General features: G+C 40.5%; 1 pseudogene across 1 annotated transcript; it reads left to right on the top strand.

Moving 5' to 3' along the window:
- Positions 1-3936: 3936 nt before the first annotated feature.
- On the top strand, positions 3937-15168 carry LOC144683246 (acidic mammalian chitinase-like; annotated as a pseudogene). Its single transcript, XR_013577204.1, has 12 exons — positions 3937-3961; positions 5175-5204; positions 5290-5491; positions 7317-7373; positions 8265-8430; positions 9093-9217; positions 11072-11198; positions 11315-11497; positions 12475-12592; positions 13342-13480; positions 14167-14419; positions 15106-15168. The product of XR_013577204.1 is annotated as an acidic mammalian chitinase-like (transcript).
- The last annotated feature ends 965 nt before the right edge of the window (positions 15169-16133 follow it).

The following is a 16133-nucleotide window of genomic DNA, read 5'->3' as shown; positions in this document are numbered from 1 at the left end:
GGTACATCAGGTAATTAGGAAAACTAATAGAATGTTATCATTTATTGTGAGGGGAATTGATTACAAAAGTAGGGAGGTTATGCTTCAGTTGTACAGGGCATTGGTGAGACCACATCTGGAGTATTGTGTACAGTACTGGCCTCCTTATTTGAAGAAAGATGTAAATATGTTAGAAGCAGTTCAGAGAAGGTTTACTAGACTAATACTAGGAATGGGCAGGTTGTCTTAAGAGGGAAGGCTGGACAGGTTAGGCTTATATCCACTGGAATTTAGAAGAGCAAGAGGCGATTTAATTGAAACCTTTAAGATCCTCAGGGGTCTTGACAGGGTAGATGTGGAGAGGATGTTTCCTCTTGTGGGAGAATCTAGAACTAGGGGGTCACTGATTAAAAATAAGGGGTCACTCATTTAAGACAGAGATTAAGAGAAATTTTTTCTCTCAGAGGGAAATGAGTCTTTGGAACTCTCTTCCTCAAAAGGTGATGGAGGCAGAGTCTTTGAATATTTTTAAGGCAGAGCTAGATAGATTCTTGATTAACAAGGGGGTGAAAGGTTATTGGTAGTAGGCAGGAATTTGGGGTTGAGGTTATATTCAGATCAGCCATGATCTTATTGAATGGCAGAGCAGGCTCGATGGGCTGAGTGGCCTACTCCTGTTCCTAATTCGCAAATTTGTATGAATACATTTAATCACAGTTGGCCACCCTAGCCATCACTTATGTTTGTCCTGGGTCACTCCTCGATCCTGGGTGGTGTCATTCCAGAAGCAACCACGGCCTCCCAGTGGTGCTGCTGTTTAAAAGAGCTGCCGCCCTCTGATTGGCCAGCAGCAATCGGCAGTGGAACTTCTGTCCCCTGAATGACACTTAATACCGGCAGGTCTTCCTGGAGGAGGCAATGTGAGTCTCTTGCCGGCTCTCCAGCCAGCAGGCATGACCCCCGATGTCTCTGTAAAACCCTGCCCAAGGACAAAAAAAAGAGAACTGTGGAGTCACCTGTCCTTTTATTTAATTTTACCAAAATACTTCCACAACTGGTACATTGAAAAAAGTGGTGTAATGCCATTTCTATAATATAATAGTATGCTTGGCAATAAAATAGGACGCAATGTGTATGAAACCTGAGCACGTAAACAGAAGCTAAGCAAAATACTCAGAGTCACAGGGTGAGTACAGCAAAGAAGGAGGCCATTCATCCCATCGAAACCATGCTGGGTACCACGAGGACTGGATATTGTGGATGCTGGAAATTGGAAATATAAGCAGAAGAGGCAGTAACTGCTCAGCACGTCTGACATCATTTCTGGGGAGAGAAACAAACCTGCTGAGTATTTCCAGCATTTTCTGTTTTTAAAGAGGAGCTAAGCCATCTTGCTTTGTTTGGCTTGAAGCAAAGACCTGTTTAAACAAGCTTAAGTATGGGCCTGTTTGAGCATGTTTCCAGCACAGTGAACTAATTGGAGCATCTGGCCTAAGCTATAAATTAGGAATTTGTAGGCAAAAAGATGTTGTCCATTTTTCAATGCAGTTCATTCCATGGGCAAGATTTGTTCAACCATTCAGAATCAGTGGGCAAAAATAATGAAGCCTGTTTCTTTTAAACTGTCACCACAATTGCCTTCCATTGCATTACTCAAAGAAAATCAGGCAGTTCTTGTAAAAGACATGTGATCCTATTCGTCATATTACCAAGCCAGATGGTGAAGACAAAAATCTACCACTCCAAGGACATTTTTTGAAATCTTATGTAAACAGATCCCCCTTTAAATACCAAACCAGAATATTACATTTGGTTTTCTTAATATGCTATTTTATAGATTAAACCAAATATCAGAAATCCTGATAAGATGAGAGTTTATTGCCCTTGACATCAGGGCAGCATTTGATGAATGTGGCATCAAGGAGCCCAAGCAAAATTGAGTTAATGGGAATCAGGGGGAAAATTCTGTGGTGGTCAGAGTCATACCTAGCACACTGAAAGATAGTTTTGGTTGTTGGACGTCAATCACCTCAGCTCCAGGACATCACTGCAGGAATTCCTCAGGGTAGTGTCCTAGACTCAACCATCTTCAACTGCTTCATCAATGACTTTCCTTCCACCATAAGGTCAGAAGTGGGGATGTTCGCTGATGATTGCACAATGTTCAGCACCATTCATGAATCTTGAGCACAAAAATCCAGGGCGACACTGGATCATTGTGAAATAGATGTTTATTAGTATCTACAAGAGATTAACAACTTGAGTTTATGGGATTTATGAATGGGTGTTTTTTCTCACTATCAGTTATGTAGGAGTTGGAGCTGTATTAGATTTTTAGAAGTTTACTTTGTTTCATCTCCACATTGGTCCTGAATTCTTTCCATGGTGGATACTGGGTTAGTGGCTATGGAGGTGGCATGGAGGGTTATGATGACCATGGTTTGGCTGAGAGAGCTGTACAAACTTTCAAGTCTGCTATGAAAAGGTTATCAGAAGGTACTCTAGAATCTCGACTTTCCCACTTTCTTCTCAATTATCATACAACGCCACATTCGTCTACAGGTTTAATGCCACCTGAATTATTGATGAAACACTGCCTTCGTACATGGTTAAGCCTGGTGTTTACAAATTTAGGGGGAAGGTAGAGCGGAGCCAGATTAATCAAAAATTGAACCATGATATACACAGCAAACCTTGCGCATTCAGTGCAGGAGACACGGTATTCTTGCAAAATTTTGGAAGTGGACCTTATTGGGTTCCTGGAACCATTGTCTCAGAGACTGGTCTATTATCTTTCTAAGTACAAGTGGAAGATAGAATCATTTGTAAGCATGTAGATCATATTCGTGCTAGAGAGATATTCCAACAACCAACTATTCTGCCTGTGATTAACGTCAAACTGTCAACTCCTGAGGTGACAGATTGACCTAGAATAGATATGCTTGAAGTCTATGTAGAGTTTCCAACGCTGAACTGCCACTTTCTAATGATGTATCTCGTGCTTCAGTTCTAGATCCTGTCGATCCTGTTGAAGAATCTCAAGTCATAGAGCTACTTTGCTCTAGCTGTAGAAGGAAAGGACCTCAGAGACTTGGGCTGGGTTTTTCTGGCCCCATCATGGGCGGGACCCACCGTGGGCGAGGCGGCACCCCAGCCAGAAGTCCATTGACTTGTGGCGGGACCGGAAGATCACGGCGGGCGGGTGCGGAAAATCCCGCCGTTGATGTTTAATCAGCTGAAGTTGTATGTATGTATATGTTGTTGGATATTCAAATGTTTCTCTGTAAATAGAAATTGTAAAAAACTAACGGGGAGGAAATGTAGTAACTGAAGGTATAGCCTCCCCTGCTGTCTATCAGGGATCGTGATGTTTTGGGAGGCTGCGACCAATGAACCCTAAGCACAGGTAATTTGGGGTTGGGGCTTCCCAACGAGAGTTGATCGAGCATATAGCACCTGAAAAGCTCTCTGTAATAAAGTTTATCTGTTTCTTGTTGAAACTTGTCTGCTCTGTTGAGTCATTACATATATCATCGTGCATCTGTGCATCTTGATTGGAATATTGATAATTCATAATATTAATCAGGATTTTCTCTAAGGACTCTAGGACTGTCTGGCATTGAAGTTAAGTTGCAGCTCAACCGTTTTTCAGAAAATTCAAGGCTTCACCCAATATTTCAGGCAGGAAACGTACACCTTTCTGGTTGAAAGTGCACCCTTTGCTATATTGGTTAAAATGGTTGAGCTGATGTCAGAGGCACATGTTGGGAACATTGAAAGGGAGAATTGATTTATTTAAATTAAGGCTATGCTCATCATGCATGATCAATTTTTGATTTTCGAATTGACTGATCCTTTTCCAGTGATAAAGCAAATGATGTATGGAATTGTTTACCATAAATGATAAACTCAGTGTATAAAAGATAGAGTTGATGCCCACAACACACCAGCTGCAAGATGGCAAAGCTTCTACTTGGAACAGGTAGGCCTGTTTTGCCATGTGTTACCTTTGATATTGTATTTTTTTTCATAAAACTCAACCTTAGGATTCAAACAGGGAATAGAACAAAGTGAAGACTCCTTTCTCAAATTCAAGCCTAATTATAAATGAATTGATTCTTTGCTATGTTATCTGAAGATGCCTCATTGATGGTTAGCCTGCTGTCAAGTGCAAGTTTTGATCAAACTCAAACAGCCCTCCAAATAACCTATTGGATTATCCACCTGCTGTTCCTCCACTAAATGCTCTTTCACAGTAACATGCATCTGTATGTTTGTGTTGTGATGCAAAATAGCATCAAAGTACAACTGTGTAGGTGAGCAACCGTGTTAATCTCAGGTTTACCCATTTTCGTTTTCAACTAATGCTGAAGTTAATGAGAATAAATGAGTTAGATTATATTGAGTGATAGCAATATGACTGCAAGAAATTACTTTGCCTGGCATTTTCAGGAATAGCATTAGCCTACTTAGGATTGACTGGTTAAATTAGCAAAGGAATGCAAACAAACACATTGGGAATTGCAATGAGGTTTCCCTCAGAAGATTTCATTTGCAAGAATGCAATCAGAAAGTTGTTTGGGAATGAGCCCACTTTTCTCCCCCATTGTCCAAAATGTACTTCTCTTGCAGGGCGAGCTCACTGTGGAGGCAGGACTGATGCTGACAGCTCATCCCAAAGATTTAGTTAAGGCCCAAGGCACAATTCTGTGATGGACAAGTTTAATTTCTACCCCATTGAGCTTGGAGATGACAATGGTGTTGATGAGGCATTTAGTGGAAGATTGGCTGACGAGCAATCTGGTTCAGTATGGGACAGTGGTCGGGAAGGAGTTGGTAGTAAAGTTGGGAATAAGGTCTGTGGATGATGAATTCAGTCTTACAATGATTAACCGTAAAAAACTGTGGTTCATCCAAGGCTGTGTGTTGGGTAAATAATTTGACAGTACAGTGGCAGAGGAGGAGAAGGTGCTGATGAGGTTGAGCCAGGTGTTATCAATGCACAAGTAGATTCTGAGCCCATGCCTGTTGATGACCTCACTAAAGGGCAGCAAATACGTGAGGAAAAGAGTTTGATCAAGGATCGATTCTTAAGGGTTCCTATTCACTCGTACAATAGAATTATTGTGAACCCTTGAACCTTTAATCATATTTTGATCATAATTTTAACACTTATCCTATATTCTTCATTCCAGCGGTGGTCTTGTTGGCGTGCCTGGAACTGGGTGAGTCTTTGTGCTTTTCAAGCTTTGTTTAACTTTATGTAATGAGTAGAAGCTCTGTCCTGATTTTCTATTTTCTCACTCTCAGGCTCTGCCTACAGACTGGTTTGTTACTTTACAAACTGGGCTCAGTACAGACCAGGAGAGGGGAAGTACAAGCCAGAGAATGTGGATCCTTGCTTGTGCACGCATCTGATCTACGCTTTTACTGGGATGAACAACAATAAAATCTCCACCATTCAATAGAACGATGTGACTCTCTACAACTCATTCAACGGCCTTAAAAAGAAGTAATTATTCTATAGATATTGAGAACTTACCTGCAATGCTAAATAGAGTTTGAGGCCCTTACTACGTCTTGTTGCAAATTGAAAAATTGCGCCCAATTATATGTAAACATAACGTGACTGACCCAGTCAGATGGCTGGTGTTTGGGTGAAATTGGGTTATGTTGATTTGTGTCCCATTGGCAGAGATGAGTCAATGCCCAATGGGTCTGACAATGCCTGACACAATCATGATATCATGTTGTGCCTTATAAACAATAAGACACTGAATATTCATTCAGCATTGTAATTTGAAACCCTTGAGTTGGTAGATCAAACTGAGAAGTTATGTTAATGAGTGTGCAGCTAGATTATACTTGCCAAATGAACTAAAAGTTGCACTTGCATCTGAATCTCAGAGTACGCTGGTGCACAGGCTGCCACGTGTGTCATGCAAAGTGCAGTGTATACACTCCTGCATATGTGCAGAAACACTGGGCTTTGGAGAGTGCTGGAATTTCCACTCTGTTCAGCAACTCAGAGTGAGTGAGATGGAATTTGCATTTTAATTATTCCAGCCAGCTAAAAAGCACTGATCAATGCGTGTTAAATATTTTCAAAAAATTGACGCTACTCCCCATTATTGTAGCCCAATATTGTAAGTGATTTTGTCTTCCCTGTTTTTAAACTCCTCCCTTCTCATTTACACTTTCCTCTCTTAGAGAACAACCAGGTCACAGATCTCTGCTGCTGATGTTCAGTCAAAGCTGGAATATGCATGTTGCCCAGTAAGCTTGATGAAAAAACTGGTTAATCTGCAAAAGAATTACTAAAGTGCCCCTAGCCAAGGTGTTCCAGTGCAGTTACAACGCTGGTATCTACTAGACATTGTGCAAAAATACCCAGGCATATCATCCACAAAAAGCAGGACGAACCTAATCAAGCCAATTACTACCAAATCAGGCTCCTCTCGAACATTAGCAAAGTGTTGGGAGGTGTTTGCGACAGTGCTACCAAGCGGCACTTACATAGCGATAACCTGCTCACTGACGCTCAGTTTGGGCTTCGCCAGGGCCACATTGCTCCTGTCCTCATTACAGCCTTGGCCCAAATATGAGAAGTAAGAGTGACTTCTGCATTTGACTGGGTGTGACATCAAGGAGACCTGGCAAAATTGAAGTCAACGAGAATCAGGGGGAAAAATCTCCACTGGTTGGAGTCATAGCTGGCACAAAGGAAAATAGTTGTGGTTGTTGGAAGTCAGTCATCTCAGTCCCAGGACATTGCTGCAGGAGTCCCTCAGGGTAGTGTCGTAGACCCCACCATCTTCAGCTGCTTCATTATGGTGTTGGAATATCACCACTTGCAAGTTCCCCTCCAAGACACACATCAGCCTGACTTGGAACTATATCAATGTTCCTTCACTGTCTCTGGCTCAAAATTCTGGAATTCCCTTGCTCATAGCACTTTGCGTTGACTAGCACCACATGGACTGCAGTGGTTCCAGAAGGCGGCTCACCAAGACCTTCTCAAAAGCAATTAGGGATGGGCAACAAATGCTGGCCTTGCCAGCAATGTTCACATCTCATGAAAGAATAAAATAAAGAGATTGTTTTATTGTTTGTGGGACATCCCCGCATGAACCTTATCCTCTTTCCTGTGGCACATCTTGTTGTGAAGTGTATGTTCTGCACTGAAGTATTTTTGTTTAATTAAAATTTATCACCAAGAGGAGAAAGCAGTAAAAAGATTAGGACAATAATGGTTTTCAGCAGTTGCTGTTGTGTTAATAAATGCATTTGCTTATGTTCCTTATTCTAAAAGAACAATTTTTTTAATTTTACCACAGAAATGCAAACCTTAAGACACTCCTGTCCGTCGGAGGCTGGAACTTTGGAACTCAGAAGTAAGATCAAAATATTTTATTTTAAGATTGGATGAAGAGTGATTCTTTTTTTATTGCCCATAATGTAAAATAAGCTGGGGTCAAAGAGAGAGATTTTCAATTGATAACCATGTAGTTTTAGGTAAATATGTAGATTACCCAATAATGAGTGTACTATGAGCATTCTGAGCTCTCAGTATAATTCAGAAAGAATTCAAAAATAAAAATATAATTCAAACTCTATTAACAAGATAATCTCTGTCTGAAAGAAAAGGTTGCATCAGGAAGGGATGGTGGCATAGTGATAATGTGACTGGATTAATAACCCAAAGTCAAAGACTAATGCTCTGGGGACACCGGTTTAAATCCTATCACAGCAGCTGGTGGAATTTAAATTCAATTAATAAATCTGGAGTTAAAAGTTAGCCTCAATCATGGTGAACTCGAAACCATTGTCAATTGTTGTAGAAACCCATCAGGCTCACTCACGTCCTTCAGGGAAGGCAATCTGCCATCCTTATCTGGTCTGGCCTACATGTGACTCCAAACTCACAGCAATGTGGTTGACTCTGAAATGCTCTCTGCAATGGCCTGGCAAGCCATTCAGTTCAAGGGCAATTGGCGATGGGCAACATGCTGGCCTGGCCAGTGATACTCACATCCCATGAAAGAATAAATACATTTTCAGAAAGACTCATTTGAAGTTAATAAAACCCATCACGATTGATTGAACTGATCATCGAGAGCAGCAACAATACAACATGTCACAACTATATTTTTGTAAATTATAATTGGTTTCCTGGTATATTTTGAAATTATTAAAGCTATGAAGCTCTGAAAGGTCCAGTTGGTAATTACTGAAACCAAAATACAATGTGTTCGGATCTTGTTTAACTTTCTACCCTCCTCTAGATTCACTGCTATGGTTTCCTCAGCAGCAACTCGCCAAATTTTCATAAAGTCTGTGATTAGCTTCCTGCGCGGTTATGGGTTTGATGGTTTGGATATTGACTGGGAATATCCTGGGTCAAGAGGAAGTTCCCCACAAGACAAACATCTCTACACTGTGTTGGCACAGGTGGGACCAGATGTATTTAACCGGGTGCTTAATCTACTAGCTAAAATAAAGCAGCTTTCAACCCTTTTTGTAAATTTAAATTTCCTCTCTAGGTCCTCATCAAGGACACAGAGCATAGGAACAGACATAGGCCATTGAGCTCTTCCAGCCTGTTTCACCATTCACTGAGATCATGGCTGATCTGGAACCTACCAAACTGTTATAGAAACAGATGTAAAACACACTTTTGCACAATTTGTGAAACATGGCAGTGGAATGTTGAAATGCAAAATTTATGAATTTACATAGCAAAATCATTTGATTGCAACCTCATTAATCACTGTGATAAAAATATATCTCTTCTGGCTACTGTGCAATAACAGCTCTCCACTTAGGATACATTTAATAAAAACAGAAAATTCTGGAAAATCTCAGCAGGTCTGGCAGTATCTGTGGAGAAAGAAACAAGAGTTAATGTTTTAAGTCTGTATGACTCTTCTTTAGAGCTCTACTGAAACCTGGTCCTACCTCTGACTAAAACCTTGGATGGATAGATTATTGTCTGACGTTTGGCCATGTGTATACTTTGTGGAGCCAGAAAATGCTTTCATCTGTATTTAAAACTCTGTATTTTTTGCGTAGATCTGTTGCTAAAGGAAACTTTATTCATTTTTGACTTCTAGGAACTGATGACAGCCTTTGAAGCTGAGGGGAAAAGCTCCACAAAACCAAGACTGCTGCTCTCAGCTGCAGTTGCTGGTGGGAAGAATAACATTGACACTGGCTATGAGATTCCTCAGCTTGGACAGTAAGTATCCATGTTAGTCCCACAGGAGGTCGTAGTTCAGCAAGTTTAACTAGTTAGCAGCTGAGCCATACAGACCTGGAAAGTCCTCAGTTCAGTCTCCATTTGATGTTGAGTTGGCTGAATCCAGCTGAGACAATGTTAGAGGTGCTAAGATTGTTTGGGATTGCTGTTCTCATTCCTCTTGCTGTCTCGTTAAACCCCAGAATTAAAGTGCATGTATCTGGTCATCAGGTGAGGATAGAATGTGGCTCTGCTTTGAATCTCTACACAGGTATCTGCCTATCAGTTTTGACTGTCAAAGCTTAGATATCAATATTGGTTCATCATGTGATTCCAGTAGAACTGTATTCTGGCAAAGAGATAGAAAATCATCGAGAAAAACATCTAATTCTGCCAGTTTTTAAAACAAGGTGAAGGTGAGAGGGATAGTTTGTGGGGAAGGTGGAGAGAGGGACAGAGATGGCTGGGTGAAGGAGAGAGAGATATAGCGAAAGGGAGATGAAGAGAGAGGAGTTGAATTTACCTACTTGTCAAACATTCACAAAGTTTGTGGTTAGCATCTTGCATGGTTTTGGGTTTGATAGTTTGGTTATTGACTGGGAATATCCCAGTTACACTGTAGTCACAATGTGGGAATGTTGAGAAAGCTGTACAAATGCTTCTTTCTTTCAATGAGGAGAAAAATGTGAAAAGCAGAAGGTGAGCAATTGAAAAAAGAATTTGAATTACGTACCACCTTTCACAGCCTTGGGATATCCCAAAAATATTTAGAGTCAATAAAGTATTTTGGAGCATTGTAGACACTGCTGCAGTTGCTTGAAATGCAACAACCAACAAACTCACACCAATGCCTCAGAAACAGCAATGAGATTTATTTATTTTTTTAGTATGTGCAAAGCCACAGAGCTAAGCAATGGCCTTGTCAGTGGCTAGATGGAGTTCTTTAATTCGACCTTCAAGTTTAGTCAGCAGGCACATCTCAACAATGCGAGTCATTGTTTGAACTGTATCAGAGTTGCAGCCTGGGATGTCTTGGTGACCCCACTGATGAGTTAACCCCATTTAAGCAATGAGATTATCTGAATTTTTTTCTAGTGATGATTGAAGGATAAATGTTGTTCGAAACAAGGAGAACACCTTGTTCTTCTTTTTATTTAACAGAGGTATGTTTAAGTTGTGTAAGAAGTGTCCATGCATTAAGATTGCTCCTCATCAATCATCATGTAGTCTATTACTCTTTGACTTTATATTCTCAGTCAGGTCCCTGAAGGTAAAGGCCCTGTTCTCAACAATTGGGCTGTGATGTAAAAGCTTTATGTTACAGATTCTGCTGCATTGTCCTCTGGGCAGACCATAGCTTGAGTACTGTGTCCATTTCTGGTCACCATGGCACTCATTCAAGCGCTGGGGGCAGTGTCGTAGAGAGTTGTGTGGTTGAACCTGAGTGCCAATGGTTCCACTCATTGGACCATAATGATTCTATTTGTGTTCAACAATGGACGTATAAGCCCATTTAAGATTCTAAATATGGCTCTTGTTTGTTTCAGCTGAGCACTGGCTGCTTCAAAGCTTGCTTGAAAATCGAGTTGGGCAGGCTTCTGGCTGTCAGTGACAAGGAAGTTTCATTAGTTTACCATTCCATTTTTCAGCATCAATAAGGTCATAGGTTTAACAAAAGCCTCAAATATTTCAAGATACTATAGAAACACACAAAGGTCTTAGCGGTGGCTCAGCAGTAGCATTCTTGGCTCTGAGTCAGAGAATTATGGATTCAAGCCCCTCTTAAGGACTTGAACACACATTCTCAGTGAACACTGCAAGATATCAGTGTAATTCAGGTCTCTTCTCATACAGAATCTTGGACTTTTTCAATGTGATGACATACGATTTCTATGGGCCCTGGAGTCGCACCACTGGAGAAAATAGCCCTCTTTATCCTCTCCCAAATGACAAAAACACCCTCAACCTTGGCTTTAATGTGGTAAGTGTTCATTAAAATAGAATCCAATCATATTTATTATTCCCAGTGGATAACTATCTTTAAGCAAGTGGTTTGCAAGGCCCTTCTAGCATATACTTCCATGTTGTTTCCTGTAGAACTTTGCAATGAATTACTGGAAAGATCAGAGAGCACCTGCAGAGAAACTGAATGTTGGATTCCCTACATACGACCATACCTTCAGACTGAGCTAATCCAACACTGCAGTTGGAGCCCCAGCATCAGGGCCTGGACCAGCTGGGCGATACACCAGACAGGCGGGATTCTTGGCCTATTATGAGGTATTGATACCGATGCAACTTCTTCGTTCCATAAGATTTTATATTTGCAAATACTAATTAATCAAATATTGAATTCTACTCTTGAGCAAGAAACTCAAGTTTTACTGTGAGAACATTTGCAGTACCTCAATCATATGCGGTTCCTCAGGCAGATTAAGTAACATGTACCTTAAAAGTATGTGCTACCCCTGTGCAGTTTGAGTGATGAATGTTTTTGGGATGACATCATTTAAAAGACAGGCATCCTTACCAAAGACACCCCCATCTGAACATCTGTCCCATGTATGAAGATCCTGCTGCCTCTGCCAGCATCACAACACATGGCCTGGCTCAACTTAGGTACCAAAGGAACTGGAGCTGAAACATGTGTCATCATACTCTGATGAACAGAGACATAATGACACAACCTCCATCATCGGAAGGTGTTTGACTGTCTTACTCTGGCCATTGTTATCAGTCTTGTAAAATACACATGGAGGCAAAGTGGAGGATTTTACATCCCCAACATCCCATCTAGGAAAATCCTGGATATTTTATACAAAGATTATAATCAATCCTGAGCAGTTTGTGTGCCAACCCCTTGTACTATTTCCACACTGTTGGAGGATAAGGAAGCTGGTGTTGTTGCCACCTCTTAAATCAAACTCTTTATCATGTGTGTGGGTAAATTCCAGATGCTTCTTTGGCCCCAGTACCTCAGATTGGGAACATGCAGTGTGAGGAGTCATTGATTATGTTTAATGAGAAGTAATATTGTTCAACATTTGTTTTTTATGAATTAAAATACTTTTTCAACAGCAAAAAAGAACAGTGCCTCCAATTTGAGGTTTCTAACTGAGAGAAAACGATAGCTGAAAAAAACCAACAAAGGAAAAGTGATGTGATAAAGCTTATCAGTGTAGATTGACAGCATTGTGACCCACTGATCATTTGTGACCACTGATGATTTGAATGCTAATGTCTCACTCTTCTCACAGATCTGCACATTTTTGAATGGTGCCACCATGAAATGGAATGTCCCACAGATGGTTCCCTATGCTTATAAAGGGGGGGGAATGGCTTGGATTTGACAATGTGGAAAGCTTTAAAGACAAGGTACCTTTGTTAAACTGATGTCCTTTTCTATTTGTTGCTTTGATGCAATATTTGTTATAATGTACAACTAGCTTGTCCGATAAGCATTAGAATCACTATATCGATAAATTGAATAACTGAAACATTACACCATTATACATGGGATGGTTGGAGAATGCCTTTTGTTAAAAGTAAAGAGGTATCTAACATTGGTCTTGTATCCCGAGCCTCATATTGATGATGAGGCCAAGGCAAAATCACACAGAAAACTGCCAGTGAGATGACGCTATGAAAACAATTCATTCATTCCTGCTGAGTTAACTATTTGAGTTGGTTTTAATTCAGGATGGATGGGATATCTTATGTGTTTTAACCACCATTTTTATTTCTAATTTAGTCTTTTACACAAGAGTCTTGGGAGAAGTTCATATTTCTGCCTTTTCACCTCTTTGCAGCCAAGATATGGTCAATGGTAGAAACAGAGACAGTTTCTGAAATGACTCACTTCACAGATACTAATACAGCAATATCAATGATATTTGGAATATCTGTTTTAATGATCATTACAGTAAATCTCCCCTGGTCTATGACAGAAGTTGAATAAAACAGTATTCATGCAAAGGTAGCAGAGGACCTTTGGGATTTCAACAATTTTAGAAGACTCTTTTTGTATTCAGCTGTGGTGTGTTGTGAATCCCAAAATATATTTGGGGTAAAAATTGTTTGCAAACAAGGATTTGTGAAATTAATTTGTGGACAATGTATTCCAGATTGAGTGGATGAAAAAGAACACCTTTGGAGGAGCTATTGTGTGGGATCTTGCTCTGGATGATTTCTCTGGTGCTTTCTGCAACCAAGGACCTTATCCTCTCATTAATACAATGCACACTGGGCTTGGAATTTCTATAGGTAAATGTCAGGATTCTTTATACTTGGAGCTGATAGCTTGTTGCTAACACAAAGTCAGCATGGACATCAACTAATAACTAAAATAACTTAGCAATTGTTTGGAGCACCCAAATATATTCAATTTCAAAATTGTTAGAACCACAGAAACTGGACTACTAGAATCTTGCTGAGTATCAAGAAGCATCAATTTCTGAACACAGAATAAGCCCTAAAGTAAAATACTGAAACATGTATATATGTTAATAGGCTAATTCATGAACCTGTGCTCCTTTGTGCATCTAGTATGAAAGGCTACTTAAATAATTTGAAGATCTGCATTTTATTATTGTGCCATTTAAAAGGATAACAAATTGTGATACAAATTGATCAGCTTTGTATCAGATGGGCTTCAGTAACATTTGCCACATATTTTGTGTATCTTGACTAAAAGCAAAAGTATGATTAAATCACACTTAAAAATTTGCACTCGAACAAATAGGCTCCAGATAGAATTGGCTATGTCACAAGATTTCCTCAGTAGCCCTTATTGAACTGAATTTCCAATCAGCTCATTCTGGATACTGTAAGGAATTGAATTATAGTTGAAATTTTCAATACAGCAACAACCTTTGACTGAGCAACATTTATCTTCATGTGCTACTAAATTTGAAGCAAGCAATGAATTAACGGATTTTATTTGCTTCTAGGTTGTGCTCCTTCTAAAGCAACACAGGCACCTCCTACTCATGCCCCTGGTGGTGGTGGCAGTGGTGGAGGTGGCAGCAGTGGCGGAAGCGAGTTCTGCACTAGCAAAGCTAATGGCACATATGCGGATCCAAAAGACAAGAACAAATTTTATCAATGTTTCAGTGGAGCGACCTACGTGGAACAATGTGCTGCTGGATTAGTCTTTGATACTTCCTGTGACTGTTGCAACTGGGCTTAATGAGCAAGCAGAAGGTAGGCTTGCTTACTAACCTAAGTAACAGCTCAAAGCAGGCATTCTGTGGAGAACAATAATGTTGGGGTGGTGTAAAATATCAATGTAGCCTTTATTGGAAGTCCTAAAGGGGTGCATTAGGAGTTCAAAATAGATGGGTGAAATTTAACAAAATGCAGTTCACTCGGTGTTCAATTCCAACCAATCCTGACAATGTGCGTGTCAGATGAATGTTGGTTCATTTTTCTAGTTTTGGGTGGGTAGAAATGCATGGTATGTTCTCATGTTGGTGTTATTTTTATTGGTTCATGGGATGTGGGTGTCACTGGCATGACCAGCTTTTATTGCCCATCCATAATTACCCTTGATTAGCCGCTGTCTTGAACCTTTGCAGTCCCCACAGCAGTGCTCTAGTATCCTGCAATGACATTTTCATAAAACAAGGTTACTGGGTTTTGTTTCAGCCTAAGCTGCTCTTACATAAATGTTCCAGAAACTGGTTGTGGAATTGGGGAAGACTTTACGTGTGGTCCTGGTCAGTTCTGTTGGGTGAAGAATTGTTCTGGGGGAAGAAGAAAGGAGAGGAAACAAGAAAATAATTACAATTAAAAATAGACCCAATATATCAGATATTTAATGCTGCTGGTGTGATATTGAAATATTATTGTTGAATAAAAGAACACTAAAATACTTTTTATTTTTCCAGCCTGCCATAAATCTTCATTGGGCATCAGTGAAGCTGTAACTGGTCTTCAGTTTAATTACTGAGGTGACACTACTTTGTGGATAAAGACCATTCATGTACCACATCTAATTTGTCTCAACTGAAGATATAAGCTGCAGCAAAATAAAAATAATTGATTCATTAAGAAAACAGGTTGCTTGTTTTTTTTTACGAATGAAATGATAGCACCAAAGCTGTGGGCCCTGACAACTTTCTGACCATAGCACTGAAGACTTGTGCTCCAGATATATCCACACCCCGAGCCAGGCCATTTCAGAACAGCTGCAACACTGGCAACTGCCCAGCAATGTGGAAAATTGCCCAGGTATGTTCTGTCCACAAAAAGAAGGACAAATCCAACCCAGTCAATTTCGGTCTACTTTCAATCATTAATAAAGAGATGGAAGGTATCATTGACTGTGCTATCAAGCGGCACTTACTCAGCAATAACATGCTGACTGATGCTCAGGCTCGGTTCCACCAGGGCCACTCAGCTCCTAACCTCGTTACAGCCTTGGTCCAAACATGGACAAATGAGCTGAAGTCAAGAGAAAGGTGACAACAAGACAGCATTTGACCGAGTGTGGCATCAAGGAGCACTAACAAAACTGGAGTGACTGGAAATCGGGCGGGGAAAACTCTCTACAGGTTGGAGTCCTACCTAAACAAAGGAAGGTGGTTGTGACTGTTGGAGGTCAATCATCTCAGTCCTGGGCATCACTGTAGGCGTTTCTCAGGATAGTGTCCTAGGCCCAATCATCTTCAGTTTCTTCATCAATGACTCACGCTCCATCATAAGTTCTGAAGTGGGTTTGTGCGCTGATGATTACACACTGTTTAGCAACTTCTACGACTTCTCAGATACTGAAGCAATCCATGTGGATATGCAGCAACACCTGGACAACATTCAGGCTTGGGCTGATAAGTGGCAAGTAACATCCATGCCACATAAGTGCCAGGCAATAACATCTCCAATATGAGAAGACCTAACTGCCTGGAGGAGGGTTTAA

Source organism: Cetorhinus maximus, chromosome 8 (genome assembly GCF_964194155.1).
Source record: "Cetorhinus maximus chromosome 8, sCetMax3.hap1.1, whole genome shotgun sequence".
Lineage (NCBI taxonomy): Eukaryota > Metazoa > Chordata > Chondrichthyes > Lamniformes > Cetorhinidae > Cetorhinus > Cetorhinus maximus.
This window is presented reverse-complemented; position numbering and strand designations above follow the sequence as displayed.